This window comes from Phoenix dactylifera, chromosome 7 (assembly GCF_051530095.1).
Source record: "Phoenix dactylifera cultivar Ajwa chromosome 7, Ajwa_hap1_PhDact_Kaust_v1.1, whole genome shotgun sequence".
NCBI lineage: Eukaryota > Viridiplantae > Streptophyta > Magnoliopsida > Arecales > Arecaceae > Phoenix > Phoenix dactylifera.
The window spans coordinates 25,338,893-25,356,357 of NC_143196.1; positions in this window are offsets into that span (position 1 = coordinate 25,338,893).

The window sequence follows — 17,465 nt, forward strand, 5'->3', positions numbered from 1 at the left end:
ACAGAGGACTGTAGCAAGGCAGAGAACAGATATTCCACTCCAAGCATTCAAGTTTTCAAGCTCTCCAAGTGCTCTTAAACGAAAAAGGAGAGATCTGCATTTACTGCTCCAACAACTTCTTCCCAACAATCAAAGCTTCCTCCTCCTGCATTCAAGTCGACCACTCTTTCAAGAGGAGACCGGAGTTCCAGAAGCCATACCTCTTCAGCAGCTTAAAAGCGTTTGAGGGCTTCTAACTCCTTTACGATTATATTGTCTTAAATCTGCTTTTTGAGAAGCTATTTTCTGTTTTCTTCTATCTCTTGTATTTACTTGATTCAATCGGGGGATTGAATCAAGGGGTTTAAGGTTGGTTGGTGAGCCAAGTTAAAACCAACGTTTGTAAGGGTTTGATTGTGAGCCCGGAAAAACAATCGGGGTTGGTTCTAGTCGGTGAGCCTGGAAAAACCGACCGAGTTCGTTGTGAGCTCGTAAAACAACAAGTTTGGTTGTGAGCTTGCAAAACAACCGGCTGTAATCCAAGGGGGTTATAGTGAAATTCCCAAGTGAGACTTGGGAAGTGGACGTAGGAGCAAGGGTTAGCTCCGAACCACTATAAAACTTTGTGTTTGTAGTGCATTGTCTCTCATCTTCTTCCCCGTACATTACTCACAGCACTAGACTTTAATTAAATAACTTGCTATAGCTTTTAATTAATCATCCACAAAGTTTTAATTAGCCAAATTATATTAAAAACCCAATTCACCCCCCCCTCTTGGGTTGTCTATCTGGGCAACAAGTGGTATCAGAGCCAAAAACTCTTCCACTCAAGAGTTAAAAGATCAAAATGACAACCCCATTTGGATCTTCTCACATTGAGGGTCAGTCCACCCAAAGACCCCCTTTCTTCAATGGATCTGACTACTCATACTGGAAGGCTAGGATGAGAATATTCATCCAAGCCCAAGACTATGAGATGTGGTCCATTGTAGTAAATGGGCCATACATCCCATCCATATACGTAGATGGTGTTAAGGTACCTAAACTTGAAATGGACTGGGATGAACATGACATGAGGAAGGCACAATTAAACTCTAAAGCAATGAATGTCTTCTATTGTGCCTTAGACCGTAATGAATTCAATAGGATTTCAACTTGTAATTCAGCAAAAGAAATTTGGGACAGACTTGAAGTGACCCATGAGGGCACGAATCAAGTCAAGGAATCCAAAATAAACATCTTGGTTCATAAATATGAACTATTTAAAATGGATTCAAATGAAACAATCACATCCATGTTCACTAGGTTTACTGATATTGTCAATGGCCTAAAAAGCCTTGGCAAGAACTATACTAACAGTGAGCTTGTCAGGAAAATCCTTCGGTGTCTACCGAGGTCGTGGGAAGCTAAAGTGACAGCAATTCAAGAAGCCAAGGACTTGAACAAGCTACCACTTGAGGAGCTTCTTGGATCCCTCATGACGCACGAGCTCACCATGAAACAACACAACGAGGAAGAGTCCTCCCATAAGAAAAAGGTAATAGCCCTTAAATCTACTTCTTCTAACAAGGACTTGTCTTGCAGCAGCAGCAGCGAAGAAGAAGAAGATGAGGAAGATGGTGGTGAGGCTCTTCTTGTGCGCAAGTTCAAGAAATTCATCAACCACAAGAAGTCCTATCATCAAAGGAGAGGCCCCTCAAATTCCTACCGCAAGGACAAAGGTAAGGAAAGGGAAAATGAGGGGATTGGTTGTTACGAGTGCAAGAAGCCGGGTCACATAAGAGCAGAGTGCCCCTTACTGAAGAAGGGGAGTAAGTACAAGAAGAAAAAGGCACTTGTGACTACCCTATCGGACTCCGACTCATCATCCTCCTCATCAGATGATGAACAAGAAGAGAAGGCCAATTTCTGTTTCATGGCCAACGAAAACGAGGTAACTTCCGACACGCATCCTGATTTTTCTTTTGATGAACTTTATGATGCATTTAATGAATTAATGGTAGAATATAAGGCTATAAATCTTAAGAATAAAGAACTGAAAATAACTAATCAATCATACCTACATAAATACGATAAATTAGTTAAGGATAAGGATTTAATCACCAAAGAAAATATAGAACTTAAAACAAGCAACCTACTTTTAACTCAAAAGACTAACACCTTAACTAAAGAAAATGAAAAACTAACTAAGGAATTTTCAGAACTTAAAAAATATAAACAAACCTTAGATAAGGATCTTACTAAAGAACTTAATGATCTAAAAGCCGAAAAACAAACAATAACTAAAGAACTTAACAAATATAAACCCATAGTTGAAAAATTCACATATAGCTCTGAAAAATTAAACATGATACTAAATAGTCAACGTGCGGTATTTAATAAAGCAGGTTTAGGGTATAAACCAAGGAATAAGCAAAAACTTCTTAGTAACTTTTTTGTTAAAGCTGGGGAAACTAAAATTAAGAAAATAACTTGCTTTTGTTGTGGAATAGTAGGACATAAAGCAAATGCATGTAATTTTAGGAAAAGTAAAACTAAAAGAAAAATTAAAAGGGTATGGGTTCCAAAAGGAACCAACTTAACTAACCATGAAGGACCCAAGAAAACTTGGGTACCTAAGATGACATGACTTGCTTGTGTAGGAGTGTCTTGCAGCCAAGGTCAACAAAAATTGCTGGTATTTGGATAGTGGCTGCTCAAGGCACATGACGGGTGATAAAGACCAATTTTTCACCCTTGAAGCTAAGAAGGGAGGTGCTGTGACGTTTGGAGACAACAACCAAGGTCACATCATTGGTATTGGTAAAGTTCAAATCACCCCTTCTACTTTTATAGATAATGTTAGATATGTTGATGGTCTTAAGCATAACTTGTTAAGCATTAGTCAATTATGTGACAAAGGATATGATGTTATGTTTAAACCATCACTATGCATTATAACAAATCCTAATGATAATAGTTTAGTTTTTAAAGGGATTAGACGTGGAAATGTATATGTGGTAGACCTAGAAGACCTTGCAAAACATAACCAATGTTTAGTTGTTAATGAAACTAAAGATAATGATGCTAGTTGGTTATGGCACCGTAAGTTAGGTCATGCAAGCATGGACACAATAACTAAATTAGTTAAAAGAGATTCCGTGATAGGTTTGCCAAAGTTAAAATTTGAAAAGAACAAAATCTGTGAAGCATGTCAATTTGGCAAACAATCTAGGAATTCTTTTAAACCCATAAAATGTGTCTCTACCTCTAGGCCTCTAGAATTATTACACATGGACCTATTTGGTCCAACTAGAACAACAAGCCTAGGTGGAAATAAATATGGTCTAGTCATAGTAGATGATTACTCTAGGTACACATGGGTCATGTTTCTAGCACATAAGGACCAAGCATTTTCCATGTTTAAAAAGTTCCATAAGGAAGTAACAAATGCTAGAGAGTCTTCAGTCATAGCCATTAGAAGTGACCATGGTACCGAATTCGAAAATCAATTATTTGATGAATTTTGTAGTAAAAAGGGGATAACCCATAATTTTTCTGCACCTAGGACACCACAACAAAATGGAGTTGTGGAAAGGAAAAATAGAACACTAGAGGAAATGGCTAGAACGATGTTATGTGAAAGTAACCTCCCTAAGTACTTTTGGGGAGAAGCCATTAATACTTCTTGCCATATATTAAATAGAGTTCTATTAAGACCCATCATAAAGAAAACACCTTATGAACTGTGGAAAAACAGAAAACCAAAGGTTAACTATTTTCATGTTTTTGGATGTAGGTGTTTTGTACATAATAATGGGAAAGATAATCTAGGGAAATTTGACCCTAAATCTGATGAAGGAATATTCTTAGGTTATTCTACAACTAGTAAAGCCTATAGAGTCTTTAATAAAAGAACACTAGTTATAGAAGAATCTATACATGTTGTATTTGATGACTCTAGTGACATCTCCTCTAGTAAGAAAGCCAATCTTGATGATGATATTGAAATACTTGAAGAAAAGATAGATGAGATGGGATTACAAGATGATAATCAAAAATTGATTGAAGAAGCATCATCAAGCCAAGAGCCTATTGTGGATCATGGGTTAACAAAAGCTTGGAGGTATGCTCACGGGCATCCTAAGGAACTCATTCTAGATGATCCATCTCAACCGGTTAGGACTAGAGCATCTCTTAGAAATTTGAATAACCATCTAGCTTTTGTTTCACACTTTGAGCCCAAACATATAGAAGAAGCCGAAAATAATGTAAATTGGATAAATGCAATGCAAGAAGAACTAAACCAATTTACTAGAAACAAAGTGTGGGATCTAGTAGAGAGGCCTTCTGAATATCCAATTATAGGTACAAAATGGATATATAAAAATAAGCTAGATGAAAATGGAATTGTTATAAGGAATAAGGCTAGACTAGTGGCAAAGGGTTATAATCAAGAAGAAGGCATAGATTTTGATGAAACCTTTGCTCCCGTAGCTAGACTTGAGGCTATTAGACTATTATTAGCATATGCATGCTCTAAGGATTTCAAACTATTTCAAATGGATGTAAAAAGTGCATTTTTAAATGAGTATATAAATGAGGAAGTGTATGTAGAACAACCTCCTGGTTTTGAAAATCATCAATACCCTAATCATGTGTATAAACTGAACAAAGCACTTTATGGATTAAAACAAGCACCTAGAGCATGGTATGAGAGACTTAGTAAATTCTTATTAGAACATGAATTCTCTAGGGGAAATGTAGACACAACATTATTTTTGAAAAAGCAAAACAAAGATATGTTATTAGTACAGATTTATGTTGATGATATCATTTTCGGTGCTACTAACAATCGCCTCTGCGAAGAGTTTGCTGATTTGATGCAGAGTGAGTTTGAAATGAGCATGATGGGAGAGCTGAACTACTTCCTCGGGCTTCAAATCAAACAATCTGAAGGAGGCATCTTCATCAATCAAGCAAAATATGTCAAGGAGATGCTCAAGAAGTTTGATATGGAAGGAAACAAATCAATCAGCACCCCTATGAGCTCATCATGCAAATTAGACCAAGATGAATCAGGTAAATCTGTAGATCAAAAACTTTATAGAGGTATGATAGGTTCTTTACTGTATCTTACTGCAAGTAGGCCTGATATTATGTTTAGTGTGTGCATGTGTGCTAGATATCAGGCTAATCCTAAAGAATCACACCTAGCTGCAGTTAAGAGAATCTTTAAATACTTAATTGGAACTAAGAACATAGGGCTGTGGTACTCTAAAGAATCTAGCCTAAACTTAATAGGGTACACAGATTCAGACTTCGCTGGATGTAAGCTTGATAGAAAAAGTACCAGCGGGTCTTGTCAATTTCTAGGAGAAAACCTAATCTCATGGTTTAGCAAGAAACAAAACTCGGTTGGATTATCCACTGCAGAAGCTGAATATATTGCAGCCGGGAGTTGTTGTGCTCAAATCTTATGGATTAAACAACAATTAGAAGATTATGGCATTAAACAAGATAAAATTCCCATTAATTGTGATAATACAAGTGCCATAAATCTAACTAAAAATCCAATTCAACACTCAAGAACTAAACACATTGAGATAAGACATCACTTCATAAGAGATCATGTATTGAATGGTGATGTGTCACTCCAATTTGTGTGTACTGATAATCAATTAGCAGACATTTTTACAAAACCCCTAAGTGAAGAGAGGTTTAGTGTGCTTAGAAGGGGATTAGGAGTGATTGATCCATCCTAGTGGGAGTTTTTCACTAGATTAATTGATTTTGATGATTAGAATGAGGTTAAAATAGAGTTTCTATGCAGTGATCATCAAATCAGTTCTTAATTAGGTGATTTTCCCTCATTTGGCACGATTATGGCATGGTTTTTAGGTGCGTGCCAAGGTTAGAGACGACTCGAGTAAGTTTCAGAGCCGGCTCCTAAGGGGGAGTCGACTCGCGCATTAGCGGGAGTCGACTCGCAAAGTTGGCAGCTGAGGGGGAGTCGACTCGCACACTGTCGGGAGTCGACTCGAAGTCTACATGCGCTAACAGAGAGTCGACTCGCGCATATTCTGGAGTCGACTCGAGGTCGAGTCGACTCGCAGTCGGGATCCGACTTTTTAACCCTAGGTTTGTCGTTTCGCAAACACTTTTCCTCAAGCCGCCACTGTTCACAAAGCCCTAGAGCCGACTCCTAGGTCATCCCCGATCGTCTCCAAGCCCTTTTTCCGTCGATTCTTCGCCGGACATTGAGTTTCCGTCCGTTCCTAGGTCATTTCCGGTCCGTCCCGAGCTTCCTCTGTCGGTTCTTCACCGTCCTCTAGGTATTTTTCTTCCCGTTTAGGTCAAGATGCCTCGTAAGACCGTCGTTAGGAAGAGGTCCCGTCCCGAGGCCGGTCCCGAGCGACGCTCCATGGTGCGGCACGATCCCGCGAGGCAACCACCTCCGGATCGTTCCCCGCCTAGGGTGGTTCTCGTTAGGCCGTTGGCCGGGAAGGCCGTCACCTCCGGGAGGTTTGTCGATTTCGACTATCTCTCCCGGGAGGGGTTCACCATAGGCGATAGGCTTAGAGCCCAGGGCCTAGAGTACTTCCTCACCTTGGACCTTCCCACCTATCCTGGCCTAGTTCAAGAGTTTTACAGTACCGTCCATCGGGGAGATGGAGGTATCGAGGGTACGGTAGTAGGTGTCCCGTTGCGTGTCACAGAGGACCTCATTGCCCATATCCTTCACCTTCCATTAGTAGGGGTGGCTCCCGCACACCCTGAGGATAGAGTTGCGGCCCTTACGGTCGTCTTAGGGCATCCACCTCAGTCCCCCCTAGATGAGGTATCTGCTAGCTCACTTCCTATTGAAGTGAGAATCCTTTTGAGCATTCTGTCCAGGTCCATCTTCCCTAAGACAGGGAGATTTGATTTTGTGAATGAGAGGGACTTAGCTATTATGTCTTATATCCTTCAGGACACCCCGATCAACTTCCCAAAGCTCATTTATAGGTATATGTGTGAGCCCCTAGATAGACCTAGGCTCTCACTCCCATACGGGATGTTATTCACTCTTCTTTTTAGGCAGTACGAGATTTCCATTCCTGAGAGGGAACCCTCTCGTGCCTTGCGATGGACTGATCGCTTGTGTACGGGGACTATGCACAGGATGGGATTTCGGAAGAGAGAAGGGATCTGGGTTAGGAAGTCTACTCTCACTGCTCAGACCACCAGACCATCACCCAGTCCTGAGCCAGATTCAGACTACCCAGACCTTCCAGACCATCCAGACCTCCCATCCACTCCTCCTGCTCCTACCACCTTTGCCGGACCTTCCTCCTCAGCTACACCATCTATGGAGGTTCGGATTGATCCAGAGCAGCTCCGGGAGCTGCGGCAGGAGATCGTCCGAGATCTGAGGGACGAGCTGCTTCGGGAGCTCCGAGGTGCGGTGCCTGCTCCCACTCCTGCACCCGTATCTTCTCAGTTGGTCCCTTCCTTGACAGCCGTGACTGACATGACGGCTCATGTACGGGAAGAGATCTACAATATCCGGAGTTTGGTCCAGGCCCAGTTCCAAAGCATGAATGAGGTCACGAGCTCCACTCGACAGATGCGAGAGGAGATAGGTCGTGACATGCACACCACCACCGAGGGGGCCGAGCGCTTGTCGAATGTACTCATCGACAAGCTGGACGCACTACAGACATCGGTGACTGGGCTTCAGGCGTCGGTGACAGAGCTCTCCACTACACATAGCAGAGCCACCACGTCTATTATCACGCAGCTCGGACATGTGACAGATGCAGTCACCCTCCTCATGGAGCAGAGCCGATTGAGAGGAGGAGCACCATCCTCGAGAGGAGGTGCCACATCCTCCAGAGGAGGAGCCACATCCTCCAGAGGAGGAGATGCATCCTCGAGAGGGGGAGCCTCATCCTCGAGGAGGCCATAGATGTTTTTGTGTTTTGTCTTGTTTTGCTTTACTTATTGTATTCTCAAATGTATTCACATTCCTATCAATACAATGAGTAGACATTTTATCTTCAATTATGTGCCATTTGATGATTGGTTGTGCCATTGATTGTGTGTGATTACCTCCTTTTTGATATGATGACAAAAAGGGGGAGAAATATGTATAAAATATGTATTAAGGGGAGAAATATGGATAAAATATGTAAAAGAAATCAATAAAAAGATAAACTCTTAAAAACACACACAAATTTGTTCTAAGTGGATTCGGTACCTCGAGGCTCATTATCTCTCTTTTGGGGCTCCTAATGGAGTAATCTCCAGAATCTATTCAAGGGATATTCGGAGATTAGCTGAATCCTACTCAAGAACAAATTGACAGATTTTTCCTCTAAAAACAAAAAATTCAGTTCAAAAACTTCAAAACATGAAAAGGGAATTCAGAAAATCAAAACATAGTTGAATGCATATGTTGAGGGGGAGAATCTAAATTTTAATCAAACTAAATCATTAATGACATATAAGCCAAACAATTGATTGAATAATATGAAGGCTTATATAATTCCAAATGAAAGGGGGAGCTTTAACTCCGAAATTTAATGTTTCACTCCTTTCAAACTTGGATAAATTAAATTATCAGACATTTGAATTCATTTATGGATTTTACTTTACTGTTTTATGAGCAATTCATTTTACATATACTCAAAGTTTTGTCATCATCAAAAAGGGGGAGATTGTGGAGTGATTGATTAAAACCCCATTTGATTTTGATGAGCTCAAAGCAATTGAGTATATCTTGTGATTACTAATGAATTCAATTGAGTGTTTCAGTGAAAATCCTGTCCAAGTGTTTCTAGACTTGGTTCATAGTATTTTGGATAAGTTAAGAAGTCTGCATGAACCAATGTCTGAGACTCGAGTCGACTCCCGAGTATCACGAGTCGACTCCAAGCGTATCAAGTTCACTGGCACGAGCTCGAGTCGACTCCAGATTAGTACGAGTCGACTCCGACTGAGAACAGAAAGAAGAACAGAAAGCTTCATCTCAGAACCTGTCAACGAGTCGACTCCTGAAGTGCGCGAGTCGACTCCAATGTTCACCGAGTCGACTCCAGGGAAGTAAGAGTCGACTCCAAGCAGTCACAGGCAGAAAAGTCAGAGAGCAGTTTTCGGGTCTGAGATTCGAGTCGACTCCAGTGGAACGCGAGTCGACTCCGATGGTTGGCAGGTCGACTCCAAAGAAAGCATGAGTCGACTCTCAGCGGAACACAAGGAAAAAGTCAGAGAGCATTTTTGGGACTCTGAGATTCGAGTCGACTCCCGCATTGCACGAGTCGACTCCGAGACTCCGCGACCATCGACAGACAGAAAACCATGTTACTGCCTCTGAGATTCGAGTCGACTCACAGACAGCTCGAGTCGACTCCAAGACAAGCTACACGTCAAAAGGCAGAAGACCAACTTTCGGAAACTGAGAGCCGAGTCGACTCCAAGGAGGTTCGAGTCGACTCCAAGACTGGATGAGCCAAACGACAGAGAATCGAGAGTTCGGGCTCTGAGATTCGAGTCGACTCCCAGGACAGTCGAGTCGACTCGAGTGGACAAAATTCAAATTTGGATCCACGGACTTCAGTGGATGAGCCGACTCCAAAAATTGCCAGGTCAACTCCAGAAGTTGGCGAGTCGACTCCAGGTCAAGACGAGTCGACTCCCAGTCAAGACGGCAACTTTAATTCAAATTTGGAACAGTTGCCGAGTCGACTCCGGAAAAGCGTGAGTCGACTCCTGCTACAGCCGAGTCGACTCCTGATCGCGCGAGTCGACTCCAACCCACCAACGGTCATATTGTCAGGCTGCGCAAAGTGTGCAGAACGGCCAGAAAAAGCAGAGTAACGGCTAGTTTCCGTGGGGGTTGGCTTAAATAGCCACAGAGGACTGTAGCAAGGCAGAGAACAGATATTCCACTCCAAGCATTCAAGTTTTCAAGCTCTCCAAGTGCTCTTAAACGAAAAAGGGGAGATCTGCATTTACTGCTCCAACAACTTCTTCCCAACAATCAAAGCTTCCTCCTCCTGCATTCAAGTCGACCACTCTTTCAAGAGGAGACCGGAGTTCCAGAAGCCATACCTCTTCACCAGCTTAAAAGCGTTTGAGGGCTTCTAACTCCTTTACGATTATATTGTCTTAAATCTGCTTTTTGAGAAGCTATTTTCTGTTTTCTTCTATCTCTTGTATTTACTTGATTCAATCGGGGGATTGAATCAAGGGGTTTAAGGTTGGTTGGTGAGCCAAGTTAAAACCAACGTTTGTAAGGGTTTGATTGTGAGCCCGGGAAAACAATCGGGGTTGGTTCTAGTCGGTGAGCCTGGGAAAACCGACCGAGTTCATTGTGAGCTCGTAAAACAACAAGTTTGGTTGTGAGCTTGCAAAACAACCGGCTGTAATCCAAGGGGGTTATAGTGAAATTCCCAAGTGAGACTTGGGGAGTGGACGTAGGAGCAAGGGTTAGCTCCGAACCACTATAAAACTTTGTGTTTGTAGTGCATTGTCTCTCATCTTCTTCCCCGCACATTACTCACAGCACTAGGCTTTAATTAAATAACTTGCTATAGTTTTTAATTAATCATCCACAAAGTTTTAATTAGCCAAATTATATTAAAAACCCAATTCACCCCCCCTCTTGGGTTGTCTATCTGGGCAACACCCCGATTTATTATTCTTTTCTAGGTTGGATATATATTTCTTGATCAGATGAATTTGATTACGTTGTGTTGACCGATTCAAACAATTGGGTGCTATTATCTAGTTGGCCTCATATATCTTCCTATATGAATCTATTTTCACAATCAACCCTGCTTTTGTATAGAGCTACATTCATCCAGGCAGAAAGAAGCCAAACGACATCTTGTACTCTAGTTTCTCTCTCTTTCTTTTTTTTCTCTTGGTACTTTCTGTCTCTAGCTTGATCAAAAATTTTTTGGTTAAAAAGACTTAAAGGGTAGTCCTAGATTACTACATGATGGTAGACTTTTAGTGGATCAGTAAAGGGTTTTGGGTTGTCAGATACCTCAGATATTTTTTTGATATTGATTTGATTCTGTAAGAAAACAATATTTTGGGCAAAAAGACATTGAACAGGATTCTATACACTCCAGCTCATAGATTACAATAGTCTATCTAGGTTGTCAGTAAAGAGGTAAGAATTCTTGTACACATACTTGCATAATATAGATATTTTTGTACCTATATATGTATGATATGCTAATGATCCAGATAAGAAAGAAGCATGATGGTTTTGGTATTCAATCATATTTTTGTCATGTATGCTTGTGATTAATAGTATGATGGGTGCATATATGAGCATAACTTATACTTGCATAATCAGACTAATGGATGTGGTGCTCTGGACTGACCATGTTATATTGATTGTCCGTTACAGATGAAATATGATCTTGGTTAGTCCAAAGCTGGAAATAAAAAAGAATTGATGTATAGATGTGAACTGGATTGAATAAACAAGAACTTTGGGTTTATCTCTTTACTATGGCAGGCCCCGTCATAGGATGGAAATGTAATACTTTGGCAGGCCCCATCACAGGCCGAAAATATAAAACTATAGTAGGCCTTGTCACAGGCTAGAAATGTGAGACTATAGCAGGCCCCGTCACAGGCTGAAAATGTAATACCTTGACAAGCCCCATTATAGGATGAGAAATATGACCAAAATTTGGCTTAAAGTTGAAAAGATAATTGATTCGAATCAAGTTAAAAAGGAATGGAATGAAAAGCATTGAAAATACTATTGAAGATTTATGAGATATCGAATACTATACTACTCTTGAGTGGTTCGATTTTTATTGATATTTAATGTGCATATTTATATTGATTACTCGAGCATTATTGATAATCAGTTTGTGATTTATGATGTGCGCAATGATTTCTTGTGATTTTCAAACTTATATTATTATTATATTAGTGTGGGTGTGTGGGGATTTTTACTGGGCTGTGAAGCTCACAACCCCTTCCTTTTTTCTCTTTTTCAAAGTTGTAGGTTGCATAGTTTATGGCTATAATTGAGATCACAGGTGGAGGGTATGATTAAATAGAGCATCATTGATACTAATTACATGATCAATTCTTGTAATTGGACCAACTGTGTTGTTTGGTATAAATTGGGATCTTTGTTGATTACGGATATTGAGGTTGTATTATAGTTTTAGGCCTTGAATATTCTCTAGGGCTCTGTCCTAAGGAGCATGCAGCTGTTGCATACCGTACCTGAGTGCTGGGTTCGGGACGTGATAGAATGTTGGTTTTCTTTAGCTAAAGAGGGAGGTCTGCTCCAAAATAGACCTTCTAGATGCATTAGACGAACAGAAAGGTCTCCCCATTGAGGAGCGGAGGGTGAGAATTGGTCTCAAAGATCAACTGGAATCCCTTTTTCTAAAGGAGGAAACTCTTTGGAAACAAAGTTCTAGGAATCAGTGGCTTCGTAAGGGAGACTGGAATTCACGTTTTTTCCATATTAGTGCGAGCAACAGACGTAGAAAGAATATGATTCTAGAAATCCAAGATAATGGAGGCAAGGTCCACAACAACCATAAGGAAATAGAAAACGTCTTCTTCTCTCACTACCGCTCACTGCTGGGCTCAAAAGTTGAAAGTATAGTGGATGTGGATGGGGATCGCTTATACCCTGATGATCCTCTGGATTTAAGCTTGCTGTCACGGCCAACCACTGAAGGCGAGATTAAAAATGCAGTCTTCAGCCTACCAAAGAACAAATCTCCGGGGTCAGATGGATTTCCAGCATCCTTCTATCAGAAATACTGGGATGTTATTAAACTGGATCTCATGCAGGTATTCAATGACTTCTACAACTCCTCAGCGGATTTATCCAGATTAAACTACACCTTCATCTCTCTGATACCAAAGAAATCAATTACTGCGACTGTCAATGACTACAGACCTATTAGCCTTGAAAATGGAGTGATCAAGATCATCTCTAAAGCTTTGTCTATTAGGCTAGGACAGGTTATTGAGTCTTTGGTGTCAAGAGTCCCAATCCGCCTTTGTCAAAGGCAGGTTGATCTTCGAGACTTTCTTTTCAAGCTTGTCGAGAAGAGGGCATTCGACCAGCGATGGGTTGCTTGGATATTCTCTTCTCCATTCTTCAAGCTCATGCCTCATCGTTAACAGCTCACCTGAAGATGGTTTCGAAACCGAAAGGGGCTAAAACAAGGTAACCCACTATCCCCCCTGCTCTTCATTCTTGTAGCAGACTCAATAGAATCCTTAAGATTGCAGGTTCTGAAGGTTTTATCTCTAGTATTGGATCCTTTGAAGTCACTGGTCAGTTCCAATGCCTACGGTTTGCTGATGATACGTTGACTTTTTGCAATGCTAGTAGTAGTCATCTGAACATGCTCAAGTTTATTTCATATAACTATGAGCTGCTTACCGGCTTAAAAATAAACTTTCATAAGTCGCAGCTCATAGGTTTAAATACTACAGAAGAGCACGCATGTAGTTTCTCAAACTTGCGAGGATGAAAGGGTTGCTAGTCTGCCAATCCATTACCTTGGAATACCTCTCCATCACTCGGTCCTTAACCAAGGTGAATGGAATTTTCTATTGGAAAAAACTGGTGAAGAAGCTAGGTGGATGGAAAAAAGAAGACCCTGACTGTAACAACCCAGGACCTTACCCAAAATGGCTAGTCGGAAGTTACTATTTGGGTTCCTTGATCCTGTATAAATACCCAAGATCTACCCAGCGAATAACCGATGTGGGACTAAACACACGCCCGCACGGGTCCTCACATACTCCCCCCGTTCAAGCCCTGACGTCCTCGTCAGGCTAAGGGTTCAAATCCATTCAAATCTAATCACAAACATCATGATCGGTTCATGGTTAGCCCCAATGGATCCGTGCTACAGTGTCCCCTAGTCCACATAGGTTATGGGCCAGAACCTGGCTCTGATACCATTTGTAACAACCCAGGACCTTACCCAAAATGGCTAGTCGGAAGTTACTATTTGGGTTCCTTGATCCTGTATAAATACCCAAGATCTACCCAGCGAATAACCGATGTGGGACTAAACACACGCCCGCACGGGTCCTCACACTGACCTTGGCTGGACGGCTCACGTCGGTGAATGCTACGTTGAGAGCTATTCCGATTTATTCGATGTCTGTTCTTCAACTCCCACTAGCCGTTATCCAAAAGATTAATAGAATTTGCAGAGATTCTCTTGGGGGATCAAGTTCCATGTGGCAAAGTCAACTATCTTGTTGGCTGGGCACAAGTTTACCGCCCCAAGGCGCTTGGCATGTTTTTCTAAAAAACCACCGTTTGAGCCTTCAAACCATATGAAAGGGGCTGCTTCTCCATTTTGGAAGGGAGTCCTTGAGGCATATGGATTATTGCAATAAGGCTATCACAACTCAGGACCTCATCCAAAATAATTAGTCGGCAAGTATTATTTGGATTTCTTGTTCCTATATGAGTATCCAAAATCTACCCAGCAAATAACTAATATGGGACTAAACATATGGCCGTACTGGTCCTCACATACTCCTTCCGTTTAAGCCCTGACTCTTTCCGTTTAAGCCCTGATGTTCTCATTAGGTTAAAAGTTCAAGTCCATTCAAATCTAATTACAAACACCATGATCAGCTTGTAGTCAGCCTCAATAGTCTGTGTAGTAGTGTCCCCAGTTCATATAGGTTATAAGCTGGATCCGCACTGAGACCATTTGTTACAACCCAGTACCTTATTTAAAATTGCTAGCCTGAAGGTATTTGGGTGCCTACTGCACCTTAGCAAATATAGCAAATATTTTCATAGATCTCTGATTTATTCCCATGTAATATGACAATCCTGTCCGTAGCTTAGTGAGTTCATTAGAAAATGGGTTTCTTATGGTATTCTAGGGAATGTCTCATATGTTTGCTTATTATCCTTCTTTATTTTTTCTAAGGAATACATGAGCAAGAGAGCATGAACATTAAACAAGGACCATTCAAAGTGAAATGAGAACAAAATCTCCCAACCTCCAAGCCCCATCATTTACCTGAGAAGAGAAATGATTTGGTGAACCAATGAGGGAGCAAGATGAAATTTCTTTGACTTACTCAACTTAATTTTTTTAAAAAATAATTAAAAAAACAAAACTAGAGTCTAAGTTTCCTTTTCTTTCATTAATGGACAACACAACCAAATTACAATATCTCTATTTATACTGTTAGATTCGTCATTCCATAATTTGAATCAGATTCCTTATCTAATTAAAATATATTATAGTTTTGTTGAAATTACTAGTTGAGATAGTTATTAAAAAGTTAAATTCAACAGAAGATAAATTTCGACTTTTATATTAATTTTGTCTTCAATCATATTGCCCAATTCTTCTTGTATTAAATCTTTCACAATTTTTTTTTATACTGACCGGTCCATATTGAAATCCAAATGATAAAATTTTTTCCAGATCGCCTGATGAACTGCATCCTTATAGGATGATGTCATATCGTAGATCTCAAAAATAACATGATTTTTTTTTAAAAGAAAGGTCTTCATAGAACATCAGACGGGTAAATTAGGACCTTCAAAAGTTTAGTGTGGGATTCAATTTAATTTCTAATATAGTAGTTTGTTTTTTTTTTACTTTACGCGAATTTCTAACTAAAATAGATATGTACAATAAACCAATAGATGAGATTTTTCTATCCCTAAAAAAAAAGATGGCCCTTTCTTTCTGAGCATTTCTGATAAATTTTTAATTTTTTTATGTGATAAACTGATAAGATAAATTTTAACTCCCTCCCAGCGTCAGCAAGGGAGGAAATTATGGAGGTATGGGATTCGTGATCAGAGACCAGGACGCCAAGTTAGTAGCGGCCGGAGAGAGGCGAATCTTCGATACGTCTGTTGCTTGCGCTGAGCTTAGAGCGGCATGGGAGAGCATCTCCTATGCATGGTTGGTGTTGGGCGCGAATCGCATACTTTTCGAGGAGGACTCAGCCACGGTAATTGGTAATTGAGTGGATTCGTGGATTCGAGGTCGAGGATGTGGTGCGAAGAGGAGGCCGTTGCTCCATGACACCCACAAACTACTGAGAGAGTGCATCTTCTATCAGGACGCCCATAGACTACCGAAAGAATGCATCTCCTATCAAGCCACACATGTATACAGAGAAGCCCACAGTGCTACAGACTGGGCTGCCTCCTATGCAGCCCACCATTCCGGAGGTTTCATTTGGACAAGCCACGGGTCAGTGCCTGTGCCTTTATATAGCTTTCTATTTTCTGATCTTGTTGGCCGTATTCATTCTGATCGAGTGTGAGTCGCCGTTGTCCTAAAAAAAAAAAAAAAAAAACTAAACTACGCAATCCGGCGGCTACTCTAAATCCTTCCCTGAACCTTGGTCTAGCTGACTGGCGCATGGAGTATCCATGCAAGTTGCATCCATGGGCCTTACGATCAACCTCCACCTAATCCAGAACGGGCAGCCATGGCCCCACACGGTCCATCCATAAACCTACGTACATTATCTTGTTCGTATTATCCAATAATTAATGCAGCAGTAGTGTGATACAGCCGTGCATAGGAATAATTGCCGGGTCCGGTGAGCAAAAGGTCACGTAACAAGTCATCTGAAATATCACTCCGCCGGGAATCTTGTCTGATGGAATGCATTAAAGAATCAATTCCATGCGCAATTAGTGTTAAGCCTGTGATTAGAATAACAATAACAGTTGTCCTCCTGTGAATTTTGTAGGGAAAGGAGGGACAAAAGAGGAACCTACTTGCACTCTTCTCATTTCTTTATAACGTCACCAGATCATCCATATAGAGCTTGAACAAGGAATATTAGTGACGTAACCAACATTTAAATGGGGGCAACATCACCCGGTAGCAACGTAACTCTTTAACTTAGGAATACCATCTACCAACTTTTAGTGATAATGTCTCTCAATTAAGCTGTTCATGTGTCAATTTTGTGTGAGGCTCAGGTAAATCCAGTTTCTGCTACTGAATTACACCATTTGCACCATTTATACTTAAATCCAAAGCTATGCATCTGAAACTAGATGATGTATCTATATATACTCGAATGGTTTAATTTATCCAATTTACTAAAAAGAAAAAAAAACTAGGTGATATAATTAGAATTGCTAGGATAAAAAAGTGTTTCATGAATATACTAAAAAGGGAAGAGAAAACAATAACTATACCTTTGACAAAATAATGAACCAAGGAATTGTTAAAATTGTCATTTCTTTTTATGGCCTAGAATGCAAATCTCAGCTGTAAATAATAGAGCAAACAATGCATAGTTGCTAAAATGAAATTGTGGCTACAACGCTAATCTATATTTAGACACACACTCAAAAATGCAAAAAGATAGAACATAAATATGTTGTTAATTCCTCAAATGATAAAGGTTAATGGAACATAGCTTTTCTAGATCAAAAATTAAACAGTATGTCACATCTACCACGTTGTCAGAAGAATTATAGCTAGTAGCCTTCATTA